A 23,912-nucleotide genomic window follows, 5' to 3' on the forward strand; every position below is an offset into this window, starting at 1 on the left:
AAAAGATCTGATGTCTTAGCAGGACCTGGAAAAACTAGTCCATGCATTCATCTTTAGTCGGCTTGATTATTGTAACAGTATTTTTACAGGTCTACCTAAAAAATCAATTAGACATCTGCAGCTGATTCAGAACTCTGCTGCTCGAGTCCTCACTAAGACCAAGAAAGTGGACCACATCAGTCCAGCTCTGAGGTCTTTACACTGGCTGCCTGTTCGTCAGAGAATAGATTTTAAAGTTCTGCTGCTGGTCTATGAAGCTCTAAATGGTTTTGGACCAAAATACATCAGTGACCTCTTGACCCATTATGAACCTGCCAGAACCCTCAGGTCATCTGGTTCCAGTTTTCTTATCAGTTCCCAGAGTCAAAACCAGACATGGAGAACCTGCATTCAGCTTCTATGCTCCACATGTCTGGAACAAACTCCAAGAAAGCCTCAGATCAGCTGAAACACTCTGTTTATTTAAATCAAGGTTGAAAAACATACCTGTTCTCTGCTGCATTTCAATAGTTTTTTATTTAGAAGTCAAAAATCTACATCTGGTTCTTTTAAGCTGGGAAATCATGTTTTAATATTGTCTTTACTTTTATTTCTTGCATTTTATCTATTTTATTTTAGTATATTCCTTCTGCTTTTATTTAATTAATTTAATTTTCTTTTAATCTTTATTTACTTATTTTTTATTATTATTTTTTTTTTTAAATGCACTTGTCTGCACCCTGCTGTAATGATTTATGTAAAGCACTTTGAATTGTCTTGTACATGAAATGTGCTATACAAATAAATTTGCCTTTGCCTTTGCCTTCTATGCAGAATTTTGAATTGTATCAGTTGCTTATTTGAATTCTTAGTCATGTTAAAGGTGGTTTAAACATATTTGTGACCATTCATCTTTATTAAATAACTGGATAAGTCAGCCTCTCCATTTTGAAGTTGGAAGGCAGATGGAGTCTTCTAGTTTAGATAATAGTCTATATGTTTTTGATAATAGCTTTGGGGCATGAGATTCATGAATTCTGCCACCCTAATAGGTAGCTGTACGTTTAATTGATTAATGGTATATTTTTTAAATATAATAGTTTTAAGCTGGTGATATTCTAAAAATGTTTTGCTACTGATTCCATATTGTGAAGTGAGAATATTAAATGATAAGAAGTTTCCATTTTCTATTATATGTTCTGTTTTATTCCTTTATTTTTCCATTGAGTGAAATTGATAAGCTTTTTGTTTTGCAGGATGTCAGGGTTGTTCCAGAGGGGTGTAAACTTACATGGAAAAAGTGAGGATTTGGCTATTTTTAGAAACTCCTACCAAGCCACTAAAGAGGAACTGATATTGATGCTTTTAAAACACTTATGTGGTTTGATGGCTGTGCTGATAAATGGCAGGTCAGAGATAACCAGATCCTCACACAATGCTTGCTGTACATCTAACCATGGTTCTATCCAGGACTGCTAGGTTTAAGCCATTTGGAGCTATACTGCAGCTTGTTAGCTAAGAAAAAGGGATTAGTTCCAAAGTTGGGTAGTTCCAATCCACCTCTAATTTTAATCCGTTGTAAAAGTTTTTAGACTGATACGTGATGGCTTGTTTTTCCTTAAAAATTTAGATATATGTGAGTCCAGTGACTTAAACCAGCTGGAGGATGGTTTAGTGGGTATCACTGAAACAGGTAGTTGACTTTAGATAGAACCATCATTTTAACTGTGGCAACCCTCCCCATGAGTGATATGGGTAAGCACCTCAACCGTGAAAGATCATCCTCTATTGCTTTAAGCAGCTGGACATAATTTAGCTTTGTTAGTTCTGATAACCTGGGGGAAATGTTTATGCCTAAATATCTAATGTTTCCAGACTGTATTGTAGTATTGGGTGTGTTTTGTAGGTCACAGTTAATGGGCATAACAATAGTCTTAGACCAGTTAATAGAGTAGTCAGATATTGATGAGAATGTGTTAATAAATGTGATTGTCTGGGGGAGAGATGTCGGTGAGTTCTGGAGGAAAAGTAATACATCATCAGCATAAAGACTTATCTTATGTTCTATATTTTTGGCATGGATTCCTTTAATCTCTTTATTTTGTCTTATGGCAGCAGCTAGGGGTTCAATAAAAATAGCAAAGAGTGATGGAGAAAGCGGGCAGCCCTGCCTGGTGCCTCTCTGCAAACAGAAGCTTGGAGAAGTCTGATCATTGGTCTTCACACATGCATTTGGGTTGTTATATAATATTTGGATCCAATCTATGAAAGATGACCCAAACCCAAATTTGTTTAATGTTGCAAAAAAAATGCAGTTTACTCGCTCAATATGCTTTTTTCTGCATCTAAAGAAATTACTGTAGATTCCATATTATGTAGAGTGGAATAATCTATGATGTTAATTAATCTACACATGTTAGTAGATGAATGTCTACCTTTAATAAAGCCTGTTAGGTCAGGATGTATTATTAGAGGGGTTATTTTTTTCTATCCTTTGCTGATTATTTTAAGATCTACATTTATTAATGAAACTGGACGGTAACTGGATGGAAGTGTCGGGTCCTTTCCTGGTTTTAATAGTAGAGTAATATTAGCTAGGTTCATATTTGAAGGTATTTTTTGTTTTTTCTCTTATTTCTAATATCATATTGTAGAACGTAGGTGCCAGCATTGTCCAGAATTCTTTGTAGAATTCTGCTGGGTAACCATCTGGACTTGGAGCTTTATTGTTGGGCATATGCTGGAGAGCTTCGTGGAGTCCGCCGACTGAAAGAGGTGAATCCAAGACCATTTTATTTTCATGTTTTAATTTTGGAAGACTGATATCACTAAGAAATTTATCAATATTGTAATCCTTTGTAGTTAGTTGTGATGTATATAATGTTTTATAGAATTCTTTGATAGTGTTATTTATCTTGTCAGGGTTGTGGCTGATGTTTCCTTCTGGATCTCTGACAGAGGAGATGGTTGTTTTCTCCTTGTTTGTTTTTAACTGATTAGCCAGGAACCTTCCAGATTTGTTGCCATGCTCAAAGTTCTCCAGAAGAAGTCTTTGCACCAAGAATTGCGTCTTTTTATCTATTATTTCATTAAGTTCAAGTTTAGCTTTCCTTATAGCATTTAGTATGTGTTCTTCTGGGGAGACATGGTAAGTGCCCTCTAAGGATTTAATTCTGAGTTCTAACTCAGATTCTCAAAGTTTCCTTCTTTTTCTTATGAGAAGAGAAGAAAATTATTTTCCCTCTCTTACTGCTTTTCCTGCCTCCCAAAGAACACACGCTGGAGTTTCTGGCAAGTCGTTTACTAGATATAAGGACCATTCTCTTTTAAAGGCAGAATTTGTAGGATTTCACGGCAATTCTTTCCAACACCAGGTGGCAGTAATAAAAAAAACACAACTCCGTCACCTCCACAAACCACCACAGGATGGCAGTAATGAGCAATACTCCTCACCCCTCCCACCCCCAATTCACACAGCAGCGCCACTTTCATCTCCACCGTCCACAAGACTTATTTAGGAGCTGAGATGGCATCCAGTTTTTCAACTCCAAGTGAACCTGTAAGTAACTGTTTAAATAAGTTCTGCCTCACACTGAAAATTGTAATTTACTATGTTGTTTGGCGAAGTAGTACATGTAAAATTGCAATGCAGCATATGGAATAAACAATGCTAGTAAATGAGGCAACGCTATGTGATTAGCTATCTAGTTGCTAGGTTAATTATAACATTATAAATATGTTTTGCAAATATTCAGCTAATATTAGACTGACTTGGGACTAACAGAGACTGACACGATAACATGATGCAGAATTTGCAGGTTTGGAATGTTGTTACAGATATGTCAGTCCTGTGCACTTGTGTTTTCAGAGTGACGAGGACGATGTGTCACAAAGTTCGCAGCGTTTGAGCCGAGGCAGGTCCAGTGGACGGTCGAGAGGACGAGCAAGAGGGTTCAGGGTATGAGGCAGAGGCCGAGGCCGAGGAACACGAGCTGTAGCTTCCAGAGCTGAGCACTCGGATAGAGTTGAACAGTATCGCCGTGGGACCGTTTGGCTGCCACACAGGTAAAATGCAGGATGCAGCTTCATGTTCAATGGTTTGTCAAGCTATCACTGATTAAAAATATACTTAAAAAAAGTCCATATTTTTACAAATATTGCAATAACTAATAATGCTACATATCTTTCATGTATATTATTCTTGTTGCAATGTAAATGCGTTTTTATGGGTAATTTATGGATGTACTTACAGCACTTATTCTTAGTATTTGAATTTTTTGCTTTGACAGTCAACCATTTCATCAGATACTATAGTAATATTTAAAATTTATCTCTATACAGAATAAAGAGACACAGGCCTTCACTAATAAATCAAATCTTTTACCTGGCTTTACACTTTGTTTTCCATTAATAAATAAAATTAGGCTCCACTTTTATAACTAATCTTTTCTTATACCTTGCAGAGACTTCTTGATGACATGACCTAAGAAGGCTTGCATCACAGCTCGTCGAAAGGCAACCAGGCCTGATTTTTAATCTTCTATTGCAACAGAGCAATTCAAGCGTTTCAGAGGCAGCTGGAGTCCCAGGAATGCCCTGGTGTACTTGTGGGTTATGCAGGGAGATGCCAACCGACAGGGAGAGGATCTGCGGTGGTCAGACACCAGCTAATTGCATCAGCAAGCTACCACATTTTACCCAATATTGCCTTGATGAAGGATATCTTAGGATACATAGGCATTATCGAGAGGATGTGACAGCACTTGTCCATGCAACAGAGCCAGGTGATGACAACAGGCAGTACCGGTATGCCGCCTATAGGCATTTCATATTATGGAAGCACGGCTCCCTGGGAGCAGGAAATCGGCGTGTCATCCCCAGTTGCTGTGTGTGGGCTATTAGAGAAAAGTTTCCTGATCCACGCAGACAGTACACCGGTTTTGTTCCTGGCATATGATTGTGTTTTTAGGTAATATAATCTGTGAAATTTTATAGATTGTACATAATTATTGTATAATTTCTGTTCACTTATAACTTTGTATTTTGTTTTTCATTTATGTATAGTTATATAACTTAATTTGGGATAGTTTGTTTTTATTCATACCTTTTTGATTAAAATAAACTCAGATTTACATATTTTACCTCGTTAATTCAATCCCATAATAATATAAATAATTGTACAGTGGGATGTGACTGCAAAGGAATAAGACAAATGTTTATTACAATTTAACTGCAAAAAATAGATAAATATAACTGATGTAACAGCAGCAATACACAGTATATACACAACAAAAACCCCATAGACCAAAGCCTATCTACAAAAAAAAAAGCCACATATCCATACAAAGGATGTGAAATTTTGATTGCACAACAGATATTCAATCCTTCTTGACGATGCTTTATCCGTGGCAAACACCACTGACTGAATACACATTTTCACTTTCACATTTTTCACTTTTTTTGTTCATTACAGTTATGGAAATAATTCTTAGATGCAGTAATGGGGTTGAGGGGGCAGATTTTGTGACCTAAGCATCAGATGTCTGCTTTTTGGAGACCTTGGCCATGACCTTCTGCTGTCACTGGAGCAGATCAGTCTAGTGTGAAGTTGCTGGGATGAGAATCATCTCCACATGTGAGAGCATGGTCCTCGGAGGGAAAAGGCTGGAATACTTCCTCTGGGTTGGCTGATGAGGTCCTGAATCAAGTGTGGGACTCCGAGTCTTGTTTATCAGAGAGGAGGAATGGAGCAGGATGTCATCAGCACCTGCTATGATGTAGACAGCTTTCTGCTCTGTGTTGGTTGTCATCGTAGGTCTGACAACATCCTTATACAGAGGGAGGATTGGTGAGGATTGTTAAAACAGTTTAACAAAGTTTAGCAAAGCAGTGTATCAGACGCACTGTGCCTCACATATTACATTTGAGTCTTTAGTTCCAAAAAGTTAACTCATTATTTTGAAATAATGTCAATGTAAATTCACAATTTAGTGTTGAAAAGATTTGGTGGGGGATTATTGTACTTTTATTTTTGTTGGTGTGGTAGTGACAATTGCCACAAGTTGTCTAGTCAGATTAACAGGCCAAGGATGTTTATCAAGAATATTTATTTACAAGTATGCATCCGCGATTGACCCAGAAGTAATTAAGACAGCCGTGTTTGACACGGCAGTGATTTTTTCCAAAGGGACGCAGAGCACACATTAGAGTAAATGGACATGAAAGTGTCCCTAAAATGGTCCAGAGTACTCTCTTCTCATCAGCTTGAGAAAACTTAAGTGCATAACAGGCGTGAGAGTGAAGAAGGATAGAGGACTGGGGGTGGGGGAGGTCTACCATGATTGGCTATGTGGCTGCTGAGGTGTTGCCGAGGTAATTGTGGGGGATCGTAGGAGTTCAAAGGTAAGGATATCAATGAGAGTGCCTTTGTGACAAGCCCCTGTAGTGCCGCTTGAATAGCTTGTGGCCACATCAAGGACGGGGAGTTTCTCTTTGCCACCTGGAAAGTTACCTGCACTGAAGCTTTATCTATATGACTTTCTGGAGATCTGAACAAATTTTTGGTTGAATGTGACCAGACATATATCATCTGAAAGAAATTACATCAGTTTCTCTCTTTCAATTTCTTTGGTTTTGCTATTTAAAATTATGCATTGACAATTGTAAGATGTTTTGGAGTTTTTGCTTCAAACTACTGACAACATTTTGGCCAATTCACATTAAATAGATTTCTACAGTTTTTACTTATGGAAAATAAATGACAATAACAAGCAAGTGGAAACTTAAGACTCATGCAAATTAAGATGCTGGCTTTCATTTTTAAATACCACAACATTTTAGTTTCAATTTGTGAAAAGTAAGGAATCAGCATTTGGTGCATAAGTAATGTTTAATTTCAACATTGGTGCGTTTGCTAATGTTTTCCACTGGTTTCTCCTATTGTTGGGTGAATTAATACCTCTAATGGCACAAATGTTGTCATTTACTTTGCCATGTGTATAACAAAGCAAAAAGATATATATAATTTCATGTAGCACATGCCCATGACTGGTCTAAGCTGTATATTGTATTATAATTCAGACATTGTAGGTAAAAGTAAAATGTTATTACCGAGGCCCCTTTTCACTTGTGTTTGTACAAGTTCTTCAACGGATGGGGGAGGTACAGGCGGAAGTTGACTGAGCTTGCGTGGATCATCTGGCCTCAGTGTCCGTGTTCTTGGCATGCCTTTATCTGCTTCCAATCTACACTTCACCACCTCAGTCTGCAGCGCTTGAATGTAGCCATATGTTTTTGGTGTCTTCAATGCATAAACGCTATAGCGTGATTTACAATGTCCTTTAGCCATAGTAGTAGAGATGATTGTTCCTTTATCTTGGCAGCCTGAATGAAAACAGTGCAGGTCAAATGAATCCTGGTAACACACCTATACATAATCTTGTTCATCTGATACAATATCACTTTTTATTACTGCAGCGATTTTTTTGGCCAGGTTTTTAGCTCCATGCCACATGTCAAGACTGTGATTTATTCCTTGTCCCTTATACCTCCCCTTTTCAGGATCTGTAATGCAGTACACAGAGAAGGACACATTATTGTAGCCCAACATAAGCCAAGATATATGCAAGAGCTGAGTGTTAGAGAATGTAGTTGTGTTCCTTCTGCGTCAGAATTTTGTGTGCTGGTTATGTTTCAGAATCATGTTTTATTTTGGCATAGTGAGTTTGCACACACACATGGAGCTATGTACAATGTGAGAACAGGCAATGCAATATTGCAGTGCGAGCAGTGAAAGAGGTATATCAACTGTCCAGTAGCGACGGCGGTGGGAAAGAAAATGTTCCAGTGTATGCTGGTTTTGGTCTGGAGGGATCTGGTGCGCCTAACCACAGGGAAACAGTTCAAATACCTCCTACAAAGTGAATTATTCTTTGTGGAATAAATAAATTTATGTGAACCTGAATGTACAGATGTTGCTGCAAACTCACCCATGACAGCACTAATCTGTGAATGGCCATCTGTACAGATTTCCACCAGCTTCACCTCAGCCATAAGCTGATCAACTGTTCGAATGAAGGCCTCCTTTTCCATAACAGTTGATCTTCTGTCGGTTTGTCTCTTATCTACAGTTACAACACTGATGATCTCCCATGTATCATTCCCCATTGCAGTGTAACTGCAGTATTGTGCACAATGTCCTGGAGTGTCATTCCTCCCGTCAGCTAGAAATGTAGGAGAAGTTAGACAACCAAAAAAATAAATAAAACAAATTATATATATATATACATATACATATATATATATATATATATATATATATATAAAAACAAACAAACAAACAAAGAAGAAGTCATTTAGATGTCAAGAATAGCCATTTCTTACCAAGGACCACAAAGACATAAAATTTATTTCAATATAAGACAATAACGCAATCTTTGGAAGGCTTTTTTTCACTTTCGACAGCAAATCAGTTATCAATCTTGTGTATAATAGGAATCACTCACCCATTCTAAAACACTTGCTGTGCCTCTCTCTTTGATGTGGACTCTGTATGGTGGGCACTGCTGACATACTTCACCCGTCTCTTTCATTTTGGCACACTTTTTAACTGGCAAAGTTACAAAGGAAGCCAGGTGCCTCAAGCATTCCTCATAAATGATGGACGCTTTAGCTCCTACAATATGTTCTGCCGTCTTTACTTGGGGGAGCCTGAGATCACATGCCGAGTCACTGTATGTACATGTCTCTGGAACAGGATCCAGTTCTGGGATCAAGTCATGCACCGTCTCATCCAAACCAATTACTGGAAGTTTGTCGAGGGATGGAACCTGATTCAAAGCGCCTCCGAATCTGTTGGAGGAAAGACAACATATCTGTCAATGTTGTGATTGCCAACACATTTCAATCATCTAATTTTGACCACATTAAAAGCCATAGTTGCATGGTGGCATGGAAAACACACTTGATAGAAAGTGAGGGCATATCCTCTTCATCTCCGATGTCCATTTCCTCCCTTTGTATAGGCCTTTCTAATTATGGTATTTGTTATTTTTTACATGAATTTATATTGAAAATCCTACAGATTCTGTCTTTAAAGTAGCTGATAAACTCAGGATCTTTAAGTAATGACGTATTAAATCTCCAGTTTCTAGTTGCGGATTTGTTGCTCTTATTTCTCAGAGTGAATGATACTGGTGTGTGATCACTAATGCTAATAGGATGGATTCTGATTTCTGACATGTCATTCATCAGTGAGGCGCTAGTTAAGAAATAATCTAATCTAGAATAGGAATGGTGAACTGAAGAGAAGAAGGTGTATTCTCTTAGTGTGGGATGGTTAGAGCGCCAAACATCACAGACACCAAAATACTTCATGTACTGTTTAACAGTTTCTGAGGATTTCCAGACTCGATGAGCTCCTGTGGTACTATGTTTGTCCAGTATAATGTTAAAATCACCTCCCATAATAAGTGTGTTATCTGATTGACCATAGAGTGAGGCAAAGAGGGAGTGAAAGAAGGAGAGGTCATCAACATTTGGACCATATATATTTGCAATACATAACTTAACATTTTTAATAGATAATGTAACTATTATAAATCTGCCTTCTGGATCTATGATTGTATTATCTACGTCAAAATTTAACCTTCTATTAATAAGACTTGCTACTCCTCTCTGCCTAGAATTTTAACAAGCTGAATATACGTGTGGAAACTTGGTTGTTGAGAGAAGATCTATTGTTGAGTTTGATAAATGAGTCTCTTGGAGTAATATTATATCTGCTGTCATTTCTTGCAGCCGAATTTTTTAACCTCTTTTCCCTTGTGCCAGCTCCACGCACATTCCAAGTGACAAATGTGAGTTCGTTCATGAACTAACCACAAAGATGAGGGCTATATGCATACTACTTAAGCGTGTGTGCGTGCATCCCACTGCTTCTCCACTTGCATGTGTATCTGCCAGCTGGTTGTGACAGGGATGTATGTGCGCTTATGCTGTTCTTTGTGCGTTCCTGTGAATCATGAAAAGTGCTGATGTGTATAAAATATAATGACAAGTGGGATTACCGTTAAATGTTAAAGGGTCGAAAAGAAGTGTGAAGAGTGAAAAGAGCAACAGTGTCAAAGGAAAAAAGTAATTTAAAAAACGCATCGGTCACGGTTATGGACTTTATGTTTATGTTTTTGGGTTTCTGGTTATGTTTAGTTAGTTTTCCCTTGTGTTCTGTGGTTTTCTGTTCCTGCCTCGTTAGTTCACCTGGTCTGATTAATCATCTACTTCACCTGTGTCTTGTTACTCCCTCTGTGTATAAGTACCCCTGGTTTTTTTGTTGTTCCTGGTCGGATCCTCACCATTCATCATCATTTCACCATTCATTTATGCCTGTCCCCTCTGGTTTATGTTTTTCTGTTTTGGATCCTTAAAATAAACCCTTTTTCCCTGCACCGATTCTGCCTCCTGCCTGACTGCCTGCAATTGGGTCCTCACCTCCTCCGCCACCCGCCATTCGTGACAGTTGGATCCGACCAGACATGGACCCAGCAGGCAGGCATTTCCGACTGGACCTGGACCTGGACCCAGCAGACAGCTGGGATTGGCCACATGTGGACTCTGACGGCCACCCTTTTATCATGTCATCTGAGTTGGTGAGTTGGCTGAATTGGCGTGCCACTCTGATAGATGACGCTCCCAAGTGTTCACCGTTCTGGAGTTCTGCACGGACCGCGACGGGAGCTAGAAGGAGGCGAGGCTGCACACAACCTTGCTGCTACCCGTCGCTACCGGCTTCCAGGTCTGTTCCAGTGCCTCAGCGCCCCACGCTGGCTCCGAGGTCTGCTCCCGTGTTTCAGCACCCCACGCCGGCTCCGAGGTCTGCTCCAGTATCTCAGCACCCCACGCCGGCTCCAAGGTCCTCCCCTGCGCCGCTGCGTCCGACGCCTGCTCCGACGTCCTGCCCTGCGCCGCATCGTCCCATGCCTGCTCCAAGGTCCTCCCACGCCAGTTCCAAGGTCCTGCCCAGCTCTTCGGCGTCCGACGATGGTGTCCAGGTCTTCTTCCCCTGTGTCAGTTCCATTGTTGTCCACAGCTGGAGTCCCTTTTCCCGAGGGGGTCTCAGGTCGAGACACTCCTCGCCGTGTTCGAGTTCCTGTTCCTGAGGGGGTCTCGGGTTGAGACGCCACTCATCCAGCTCAAGTTACTGTTCCCGAGGGGGTCTCAGGTCGAGACTCTCCTTCCCTGCTACTGGTACCCGACCCAGAGCTCCAGTCTGCCCGTCCGCCGCCAGAGCTCCAGTCTGCCCGTCCTCCAGAGCTCTGGTCCAAGCCTGCTCAGCCCCCAGTGATCCAGCCTGCCTGTCCTCCAGAGCGCCGGCCCAGGCCTGCCCGTCCTCCTGAGATTCTGCTGTCTGCTCAGCCTCCGGGTCGTCTGCCGGAGGTTCTGCCCCGGTCCGTCCTGCCCCCCGGCCGGCCTCCTGACCTGATCCTGTTGTCTGGTCAGCCTCCAGATGGTCCCCCCTGAACTTTATCGTGGGGCCTGTCTTGTTTTGGTCTGGTTCGTGACAGCATCTGTGCTGAGAACAGTGTAGTGGAGACGGGAAGTGGATTTACTGTTAACTAAATGACCTTTTATGGCAGTTTTATGGATATAACATGATCTAGTGAGAATACAGGAAAATTAAAGCACATACCAAGTCAGAAGAGCCACGGAGTGATGTCCAGGTCGCAGTACAGCTGTACATTAATAATTTATCCACCGCGATGACAGCGCAAGCGCCTTCCATGATGGACCTTTTCCTGATGGGAAACAGGACTCTCCGTCGGTCCAGAATCTCTCTCGGATATTGATCGTTTTCAAGGGAAGTTCATTCCCTTCAGTTCACGGCCCTGGTTCTTCACCTGCTCCTTCTGTTTGAAGCTGACAAACTTCGCTACAATAGGTCTTGGTCTGCTGGACCCAGGTTTCCTTCCGCCGAGACGATGGACTCTGTGAAAGGAGATGTTTTTCACTGTTTCCTCCGGGAGCGTCAGGTGAGTTTTGATGAAGTTTTTCACCATGGTCTCGGGGTCCTCCTCCGTCCGCTCTGGAATCCCTGCAAATACCAGGTTCTCTCTCATGCTCCGCGCCTGCAGATCGATCACCGTTTCCTTCATCTTCTTATTTTCTTCCGAGAGACAGGTCAAGCTCTCAGTGAGGGAATTTAACAAACTCTCTGAGACCGGCATTTTCTACAGCCAGAGTTTCCACCTGCTTGTGGCTGAATTCTAGTGATTCACGTAGCGCCTGGAACTCCTTGTGGAGAATTTCTACCAGGCTCAAATGCGCATCAAAACTACTGAGTTTCTTATCTATAGAGATAAGAACATCCGTTGAGTCATTCCCTGGTGGTGAAATAGCTCCAGGTGAATACCCATTTCGCTGTCTCTTGGCCTTAGATGAGGTGGAGGGGGTTGATGTGTTTGTTGTTACGACAGAATCGTCATGGGAAAACCAATCTATAAAATCTGTCAGGCTGGCCAAATCCTCCTCGCTGTGCTCCAGAGTGTACCTTTTAAAGACACTATTTTCCTACTTTAAAGAATATTTTGATTAGGCTGGCACAAAATACAACTGAATGAAAGCATAAATGTTTGGGCGTGCCTAGTTTGAATCCGTATTTTCACCACCAGGCCCATGAGCACTGGAATGCAGGAAGATGATAACTATTTTCTTATTTTTGGAGGCAGAGCTGCAGCAGAACTACCATGTTGGTACTCTGTCAATGTAATCTATGTCTTTTCACTTGTGTAAGGATGCCTCTTTTGTTTGGGGAGTTATATGACCAGTCTGGCCTTGGCTGATTCATTCACTCTTTGTACTGCTAAACAGATTTGTGTGGTAGTACACAGTCTGCAGAAGGTTGTTCACTCCTCTAACAACATCAACTTCTTTAAAACTATGTATATATATGACGATCTTTTCCATGAGAGCTGTTACTGATTACGTACCACTATAATTTCTATAAAGGTAACCTGCAAGACATAGTCATATACTTTAGCTGACTATTATTTGAATGTAGAGGTATTTATCTTTATTTATATGTACATTATGTAATTGGTAATTCATCTCTAAAGCCCAATTTACACAGGTAAAAGCCCTGATGACACCTGCTTACATCTAACTATTAAAATGATTTAATTAGCATTCAGTCCATGTCAAATGACTCTGCAGTAGATGTGAGTTTTAATCAGTTCCAGTTCAGCTCAACCCGAGTGTGCACACTGATTTTTGCTGAGGACTGTTACAGAAACATGGATATGCTTCATGTTAAGGCTTTTTTCTTTTTTTTTTTTCTTTCATGACATCCTGTCCTTCTGTGGCAGGGCTAGAGTCCAGTTGAAAGTAGATAATAATCATAATCTTTGAAAATTGCAATTATCAGAAAAAAATGACAAACCTTTCCTCTTAGAGGTAAGGGATACTAGATATGTTGTTTCAACTATATCACCACCGTACTAGATGCAGTGCAAAAGATTTTAATTAGCCTTAGTTTGTATCCACTAATCTATGGTTGCAAAAAAGATAGAATGTTTCTTTAGAAAGTCTATCTGACTGAAAAATGTCTGACATCCTGTCAAGAAATATTGAATTCAATGATTCCCTGAAGATGACAATAGATTTAACATCAGAATTTAGTGTGTCAGTATGTTTCTATTACCCTCACGAATGGAAGGTGGGATCTCCAAACTAGACCATCCAAAGGGTGATGAGCTCATTTGCAGATTTACATTTAAGGAATATGACTTGTTGTAGCTTGATTTTAGAAAACAAAATACTGATTCAATGCATAATTTACATGTGTTTTCTCTTACTAAAAGGAAATTCTTATTACACTGACACACATGATCCCCTTCCCCCATAGTTTAAACCTTTACTTGTTTTTCTTACTGCATATCTTTCCTAATCCACATGTTCTTTCAAGGAGCATGCAGCTATCACGTTAATTTCAAGTCATACATTTAAATATAGACTATTTGTGTACATTGATGTCTGCATGCTAAAATACAATGTATATCTTATGATACTCTTGGTTTTAACAATTGTGAACTATATAAATGCACATTTCTATTGTATGATATATGATGGTGAATATCTGTAGTTAATTCAAAGGTGTCATCTGGGGAATTTTGGATTAAAAGGGATTTTAGATAAGTAGACTTTTTAAGTTTTTATGCAGGTTTGATTTGTTTAATATGCCATTTTTTTTATCACCATCACAAAAATATTGCAGATCATAAAGTCTGTAATAATTACATAACGTTTAGTGCACAGAGTGAGATGTTCCCATTTCCAAAAGATTTTCATCTTAATTGAGGTCATGCCATATTTAAATATTTTCTTAAGTTCAGTGTGAGGATTTTCCCCAGCAGCTTCTTCAGGCTTTATGGGATTTTTTTGCTTTTGGGGAAGTAATGCAGATGTTGCACTGCTATGAACTCCAACTTAGTACTTCCAAACAATCTTGTATTTGTCGCTTTTGTGGCTCTTAGGACATCTGTAACCTGTTTCAGAATGATGAAACATGATCCATGTGAAGGATTCTTTCAGAAGATAAATAATGAAACATTTTAGATCTCACATAGTTGTGTTAAAAGGCAGTTTTCATTACAGTATATTGTATTGACTCAGCATGACTAAAATACAGGGACACAGAAAGTCATTCAGAGCTGATATAAAAATGTCACACTAAAAGTTGTTCAAATTGCTGAATTTTGTTTTAATTCAAAGTATTTTATGGACCATTACATTCTACAACAGCAAACTTCCAACCTGGTATGTCAAAATATAAATTATAAAACACAATACTATATTCAGATATGTATTCATACAAAATAGGAAAATATGTGATGAAAGACAGATTTGTGTTCAGTGAGCCACATCCACGCATACACCAAGAGCAGAAATGCAATAAACAATTTAAACACTGGCTTGTCAGAATAACTGAGCTTCAGCAAAGCTTAATAGAAGTGTGTTTCTTTGAAGACTGCACTCTAAAACATAACTTTGCACTGAGAGACGACCAGATTAATGGAAAACCCCAAATGTAAAACAAGCGGAAGCACTGGGTCCGCTTGTCATAATCATCATCATCATATTGACTGGGTAACCAAGCACAAAGCAAGACTGCAAAGTGGTAGGAAACATAGCAGCCAGGTCTTCAAGTGATGGAGGGTTGAGAAAAACCCTTCTGATGAGACCATCTTTCTTATCAACTGGCCACAGATGGGTAGCATTTACATTAGCTTAAAATTCTTACCCAGATGCTGCTGCTACTCATATTTTTTCTTCTTCACAGTACTAGCATGACTCAAGTCCATTGCTGCCAAAAGGCAAATCACTTTGTTTTGGTAAATTTTTTGTTTTTTGGTTTAATGCTTTTAAAAATATCAGATACTTTTTTGAGACAAAGTAAAACTGGAATTAGTCCACTGGTCACTGGGACCCTTTGCATCTTGCAAATCCCATTTAGGTATCTTATAGGCTACATAGACAACATCTTAAAAAGTTAATTTGAAATTTTTTTTTAAATAACTGGCAAAGGGTATATTTAAGTTTTTAACGGTTGTTTTATAAACACTGATTTTCTTTCTTTGTTTTTTGTAAAAAACTTTTATTGCTTGAGTAAGGTTAGGCCTTTCAATTTCAAGCCTACCAATAGGGGATGCTGCAGCAGCCTTAGCACCCCTACTTTCCGCATCTCTGCTAAATAGAGATGTGACATTCATGAACGAATCGATTCTTTTGAACGACTCTTTTAAATGAATGATGAATGATGCTGTGAACTGATTCACAGCTGTGAGCCGTTCATTTGTGAGCCATTGTTTTTATATACAAATTTTTGACACTGCCTTCATCAAATCAAATCAAACTTTATTTGTAATGCACTTTTCATGCCATAGGCAACATAAAGTTCTTTATATGATTAAAAACATAAGAATAAAAACACTCAATGAAATCTTTCACACAGTCAAATGCACACACATATATACACACACACGGCAACCCCACCCCCCCCTTCCAGCTAAAATGACTGAATGAATAAATAAATGAATAAATAAGTAAATAAGAAGTAGTACAGTTGAGTAAAATGAAAATAAAATAAATAACATTTGTGACATCATAGAAGTCTGATGTCCAACACGTTCCGTTCATGTGAAGCATCTATGGGCAGAGAGTATTGTTTGGAAACAAATACTGTGAGTTCTATCCAAAACATTTACTAGAATTTGCACTGACTGCTCAGGTTTATCCTTTTTTATCTATATTTTTCCTATAATTTTTTTAATCTTGTATAGTAGATTTCATATAGGTACATATTTTGATTGTTTGTCATTCTTATATATTGTGAAATTTTGCAAGATATTGTGAGAACGAGCCAGTCTTTTGAATGGCTCTTTGAAAGGAATGGCTCTTCAAGATCCGGCTCCCTTCGGAGCCATAAATCCCATCTCTACTGCTAAAGTTCATTTATCTAATGCACAGATCCTTTTTTTTCTGCCTATTAGTTTAGTGTAGGTTTTTTTTATTTTTTTTCACATCAGGCACATGTCAAAATATCTGTGATTGTGGGCATGTGCTCTTTATAGAATTAAGTTTTAGCATGTTGTCAATTCAACATTCAAACATTTTCACAAATTCTTGTAGCAGTTTTTGTAGTTTATATTTGCATTTCTTTTTTTTTCTCAGATTTTACCAAAAAAACAACAACAAAAAAAAACAAAAACAGACATATCTATGAAACACAGCAAACTTATGGTTTTACTTTAATTGTAATTAGTTAACAAAAGAAAGACAAAATGTTTGGTTGAACAACATGTCACTTTAGATTTCTCTTCTATATGTATTTGGGTCAGGTGTGTATCACTGTTCATGAATGTGCAATGTACTTTTTCACGTAACTGACTTCCAGGAATCATGAATGACTAAGTAATACTTTATCCCATGTGCAAAACAAGCATCTAAAAATATTGACAGGGGAGATGAGCAAAGTAATTTAGAAGGTTCTCAAACAATTTCCAAATGTATTTTAGTCTTTAAGAACGATAATTATTCTCCACCAATATGGCTTTGAGCGCTACATGGTTGGGATTGTCCATTAATGTGTTTCTCTGTAAAGCTGTTAACACTGTCCTTTATTTAGCCTGTTAGATTTGCATTGCACACATGAAGACCTTTGAAAAGCTAATGACCTTTCACCTCGAACTGATAGAATGAAAGATTTCTGATATCAAAGGAAACAATATTTGTTTGACAGGTTAATTGAGGACCATTTCCTTTTGTGTGCGTGCCAACATGGGTAGTATTTAGGACTGTAGATTTCTGTAATGGCTGGATAGACGTTCCTGATCATCGTTTTTAAATAGGAAAATACTGTGTAGCTCATACATTTAAAATTACACTTGAAATAACCTTGTTATTTCATTATTATTTCTGTATTTGCATTTGCATTAACATTTGTATTTTTATTTGGACTGTACGTTGCATTCATCGTGTGTGAAAAATACATCACATAATAAGTCTGACAGTGAAAATAGTAGATTATATTTTTCTTTTTGTCTTAACATAGTTAATAATCATAAAATATAAATTCCTTGTTTAAAATTGAAGTTCAATACTCATGTGCATTGCCTGGTAAATAACATCAATAAGTAACTTCGAATTAAAATTTCATGGATAAGATTGACTCTCTTATGGATTCCACTGTCAGATGTCACCAAAAGCAAGAGTGCTATGAAAGAAAATGCACTACCACTTGGACCTGAATTTCCAGTAATTAATGTGTAATGTAGAAGAGGCTAGTAACTAGGAAAAAGTAGGATTACACAACAGAAAACATGTCATGTATAAATGTCACCAAATGACAAGGTCATTCATCTAGAGCTAGTAAACAAAACAATTATTGGAACTTGACTAAAAGCAAGAAGACATCAGATGGAAAGGAATCTATTCCATTATACTCCACCTGATTTGTCCCTCTAAACTGCAGCTGCTTTCCATCAAATGGAAAACCTTGCTACTTTTTATTCTAAAGTCTTGAGCGGGAAAATATGCCTCCCTTTAGTTTTTCCTGTGCAAGCAAAATGATGCATGTTTAGACATTGAAATAGTTGTTCGACTTATGCAAAAACTTGCAAAAACTAATGAAGAAGTACCTGACAGTTGATTTTTTGTACATGTCAGAGAAAAGCCAATATTTTCTTGGGGACTACAAGCAGAGGAAATAAAACCTATCTGTACATCCTGGGGAGAAATATGTACCTCCTGAGGAAAAATCCCAGTTATACACTCTTTTTAGAGAGGAAAACAATTTCCACCTCCATGGTTGGAAAGAATAATGCAGAAGACAATTCTTAAGGGAGGGGATTGACAGTTGAATTGAAGAGCATATCTTCTCCTCACTGTCCAGTCTGTTAAAGAGGAGAGAGGATCACAGATCTGCAACTACATACTCTGACTGTATGTGCAGAGTGTAATTAGCAGTTTAAAGCTCCACTGTGCCTACCTGCCAACTGGTGGAAAGGCTCTCAACATAGGAGCAGATACACAGACACACCTCATTTACTTCTCTAAAGAACAGTCAGCAGAGAGGGATAAGGATGTCACTGTCACAGAAAATTAGTGCTGAACAATTTTAATCGCTAGTTAGATTTTTGCTTTTGATCTAACACAACACAGAAAAAACTGGGTACAAAGAATTTCTGATGTCCCTGTACTGCAGTTACCCAGCTTAGTACTTACACCGACTCACACATATGGCTCTTGTGCAATGTAAAGCAAAGCCTTGAAATTTCTTCCACATCATTTCAAGCAAAAATCTTTTTTGCTAGAATGGAACCAATGTCAAGCAAAATTAAAGTTTAGTTAACTTTAGAACTCAACATCACTGAATTTTAACACTCTACAAGTTTTCCTGCAGGACGCTGTGTGAGGTTGCAGCTAAGTTTTGCTTTATGCATATCACATGCTAGTAACCAGATATCAGCATACTAGCAGTTTTGAGCATAAACGGTGGCTGATTCATCAAAGAAATGCAGGGACAGGAAAGAGAGAAAGACACAGAGCAAGAGATACAACAAGAATGACGATAGGACTGACTTTTACTCTCAACAGGGAGCTCACAGCACAGGTAGGATGTAAGATGGATGATGAATTAGCAATCAACAGGGACTGCGTTACTGATAAAATATGCAAAAGCTCTGTGTTTCTAAAGGCCCAGTACTATGTTTTACTGAATTGTGGAATTGGACTGTTAAACTATTCCCTTTTTTTCCTTTTTAATAGATTTAGTGCAGATCTTAAACACGACTGCATCATGCAGTGTGTTTATATGGATAGGGCAAGAAAAGGCAAACCCCAACCCTAAAACCTGAAAGTTATAAAAGTCACCTAGCTAGTTAAGTGTTAACTAGTGTTAAGAGTTCTGTCTTCATCATGAGATTGTTTATTTCTTTCCTGGACACTGGGATGTGCATAATGTTGGCTGTGAAAACCTAATTTCAATTCAGGTTTATGGTTAAGGTCTCAGGGAACCAAAGTTTCAGGAGTAACCGCTGTCAGGTGATACCCAATAGACAAATTTAGTGCATTTCTGCAATAACGAAGAGTTCCAGACTGCAAATACTTAATTTTTCACCTGTATTTTTCTTTTCTTTTTTTTTTTTCAAAGTTTTACCAAAGATTTAGAAGTGCTGACACACAGCTGTACTGGCTTTATTGCACCATGTTAAGGTGATATGTTGATTAAATAAAGTATTTTTAATTTCAATTTTAAAGAATTTCCCCACTGAGGGACAATATAAAGGTATCTTGTCTTGTCTTATCTTATCTGTTATGTGACGATAGATATGTTATTAATAAGATTTTAATTGGCCACTGTATCCATTGTAGCGTTAAGCATCATTAAACATTAAGGATGTTTAATAAAATTATTCATTTTAATAATTTCTTGGAATTATTTATTAATTTCCTCGTGGGGCACCACCACACAGATAGCTTTATCCTAATCTAATGGCTGTGTGGACACCATTAGAGAACTAAATTAATTAATTTAATAAATTAATTAATTCAAGCTAGAAATCAATCAGTTATCTGTCAATCAGTCTCAGGATGCTACTAACGTGAATTCTTACGTCGAAGGGACCCATAACATGGTTCAAAGGAGAAGTTCACAATAACCAGACCAGTTTAGGATAAATATGGAATATTTATTACTAAACTAATAATGCATAAATGAAAAGGAAATATTTACAAAGGACTTTGCATGGAAAAATGAATCAAACATTGGTAAATGCAGAATATGGAGTTCAAACCAAAATCTTATTTCAATGTGTCAGAATGAATGAAATGCATGCAAGAAATGAACAAAAGTTAATTAACCTGTGGTGGTAATTAAACTAAGGTTCAGGACTGAAAAAGATCTCTAAAGCCTAAAAGAAAAAAGGGAAAACTTAATCTCATCTGTTAAAGCTGGAGGTTTAACTAAGATGTAGAACTACTAGATCACTGTCAGACACCCAACCATTCTTGAGCAGATAAGCAGAGAATTGATCCGAGTAGGACTCGTCCGGTTCTGTTTGGATCGAGCCGACTTACGACCGTTGTGGTGACTCTGATGGCAAGTGAGGAAGTTGGCGCAGGTGGTTTGGATCCCGAGCGACTTCCAGAAGGCCAGAAGATGCGTCACGTGGTGGTCCAAAGGTTTGGATCAGGCAGCTCTGCGATGCGGACTCTCCCGCGGCTCGGCTGGTGGTATCGATGATGGACAGTGGATGACTTGCTGTGATATGGTAAAGCTGAAAAGGTCCAGCTTTAGGTCAGTCCAAAAAAAGAAGAAACTCTGTAGGATCTATTTAGGATCTATATTAAAAGTCCAAAAGATAAAAACTCAAGAAAAGCGAAGTATTAGCTGGAAAAAAGGAATGAACTACGGAGTCCAAAAAGAGCCAAAAATTGTCAATCATGCATCTTGTATGCAGGCACAAACTTTAGTATCGGTAGTGATGCCCTTCACATCACTGCAAACTTAATTCTCTGGCAGCATCTCTCTCTTTCTTGCGTTCAGACAAAGTCCTAACTCTGAAAGAGCGCCATGTCTGGAGAGGATGGGTTGAAGGGAACTGGAAGTCCACTTAAGGAAGAGAGCAACGGAGGAAGAGCAGAACCAAAAGGAAGGGAGAAGAGGACGAACAGAACTAACTAAACTCTTTTTCTGAGTTCCTAAAGTGTTAGTTTGAAGACCCACCCCATGGAGGGATGTGTGACCATTATCTTGACCAATACCAGTCTTGTGGGCTGGTTTTGGGTCAGATAGCAGATACAGAGGGGCTGGCCTGATCATTTTGTAAAGAGTTATCAAATTAAACATTTTGTGAATATATCCATATATCCAAGTTATTAAAGCCTTAAATGAGACATCATTAAAATCCATCAGTGAATCATCCAAAAGACAAGAAAATAGGAAAAAGGTTATATCTCACACAAACACAGTAATAAAGTTTCAGGTCACCAATTAATCAAGCTTGTTGATTAAACCTTGTACACAATGATAATGATTATATGCATGCGCATGGTATCAAGATAAAACACACATATATATGTATCTATTTAAATGAACATTGTTGACTAGTAAAAGTATGATCTTTTACTCTTCACAAATTTAGTAAGAAACAGTTTCAAAGTGGACATCTTGGATGAAGAGTTGCATCTGGGATCCTTTGGTTGTTAACTAAAAACAAATTTATGTTGCAGAAGATTAAAGTTCAGAAATTTCCCAGGTCTCGTAAATAACTTGATGAAGTCCTCCCAGTCCATGTTGGGGAGAGTTGACCTTTGTTGACCTGTGGAGCTGGAACCCAAGTCATAAATTTGAGTCAGACCCCCACTTTGGGAGTGAGACCGTTAGTCTGTAAGGAGAGAAAATCCTCAAAAGATGTTTAATTCAGTCACGATTAAACAAAAGTTCCAATCTTTATTTTGAAGATGCTGGAATCTGCTACACCATTTAAACAGATCTCATCTCTTTGCACTACCTGGGTTTAAAAACATGATTATTCTGGTCAGGGCATTTTCCTTGCATAGTGCATCTGACTTTAGCTTCTGTTATTAACATTATTCATTGGGACATGTGCAGGATATTTATATTTATCATTTCTTATGGGATTTTTTCATAGGCACTTTTTCATCCATCATGAATATTTATCATATGTGAATTTAAATTCAGATCAGCTATTCTCGATAACTATAGAACCTCCTAAGATTCAGGGTCACCGTCTAATGGAACAGTCCCTAACTAATCTTCATGTTTCAGCTTGCTGCTGTTATCTTACAGTATGTCCACATTATTCACACCAAATTTATATTTTCCTAAATCTCAGCTGTTCTTCCATAATGATACAGTAGGAAACACTGACAGCTTATCCTGGAGGACACATACTTTCATTAGAGGCGGGCTAGGCAGCTATCCAGATAATTGAAAACAAACTAAATATGAATTCAAGTCAAGTCCAGACCTGTACAAAACAAACTGTATTTACCACTTAAAACAGATTAGAAACTAGATTACCGGTGTAGCGTATTCTAGCCTTTATCAAAGGAAAGACTGGAACACCCCCCCGTGAAGAGTTATTCATCTCCACAGGTCAAAAAAGGTCCGCTCTCCAGCCCGGATTGGGGAGTACATTTCTTAGGTCATGTTCAGGATCCAAATTCATGACCTGGAGGATGTTCTTCCACCTTTAATACTTGTGTTTTCTTTGCAAGCTGATAAGCTAAAAAAGGTCTATTATCTCAACAAAAGACCACCTGGTGAGATCTTCTACTGGGACTTTTGTTTAATTTAACATCCCAAAGGGTAATAAACTTTGAAAAGTTATCTGCAGAAGAGCACTGCCAGAGGAAAGACTTTCTTTATCTACAACATAAAGAACTTAAAGATGTTAAATACATTTTGTCATTTTAAATAATGTCCAGATGTTATATATGTGTGTATTCAGATTCACACAATCATTGGTACAAGATTTAATTGACAAGTCTGACTCATTAATGATCTGAAACTTTATTAACCATTTGTTTCTTTCTTTATGTAATGTTATCACATTCTGATTTTTTTTTTTTTTTTTTTTTACTTTAATTGTGTAATCAAGATACATTACAATGTGTCACTGTAAGGGTTTTTAACATTGACATCATTTAAGAATTTAATAGCTTGGAGTATACAGATGTATTCACAAACGTTTAATCTGACACTCTGACATCTGACACTGACAAAGGGAATCAAGAAAGTAACCCTGAATCAGCCAATGGAACGGCATTGGATGAAATAGTTAGACACACATCCGTGTGGGCGTGTACCAACCTAAAACTTCCAAAAACTTAGAACAAAGGATTCAGTCCAGTCTACTTGGAGTCGAGTATGAGGTGTGGTTAAGTGATGGGGAAGTCCCTTCAGCAATGGAACGAAAGATTAGGCGGAAGAATTAGGTTTTTGCTGTGACATAAGCCACATCACCATGGACTAAGTTTGAGCCTGCATCCTAAGCATACATGATATATGGAGGGAATCTGCCTGGAGATGTCTTTTAATCCAAGATAATTTCTCCCCTGTTGTTTTTAAAACTGTGTTTAATTTACTGATTTTTGATTACTGGTTAAATCCGACTTTTCACGCTTCAGCACAAGTTGGATTTATTATTATTATCATTGTTATTATTGTTATTATTATTATTATCTGCAAAAAATTCACTATCTACCATCTAATGACACCACCGATCCAGCCACGTCCCAGGACAAGACCAAATGAGCAGACAGGGCCTTCCGATCCAAACCGGCAGACCATCACGGGCCTTCCTGGAGTCCGCTGGAATTCAAACCACCTGTCCAGACTTCCTCTCCTGTGCCCT

At 38.3% G+C, this 23,912-nt stretch overlaps 1 long non-coding RNA gene across 1 annotated transcript; it reads left to right on the top strand.

Annotated features, from left to right (window-relative positions):
- Positions 1 to 5,872: 5,872 nt before the first annotated feature.
- On the top strand, positions 5,873 to 7,298 carry LOC121643235. Its single transcript, XR_006011072.1, has 3 exons — positions 5,873 to 6,257; positions 6,820 to 6,828; positions 6,863 to 7,298. It is a non-coding gene; the product is annotated as an uncharacterized LOC121643235 (long non-coding RNA).
- The last annotated feature ends 16,614 nt before the right edge of the window (positions 7,299 to 23,912 follow it).

The sequence above is a fragment of the Melanotaenia boesemani genome, chromosome 7 (assembly GCF_017639745.1).
Source record: "Melanotaenia boesemani isolate fMelBoe1 chromosome 7, fMelBoe1.pri, whole genome shotgun sequence".
Taxonomy (NCBI): Eukaryota; Metazoa; Chordata; class Actinopteri; order Atheriniformes; family Melanotaeniidae; genus Melanotaenia; species Melanotaenia boesemani.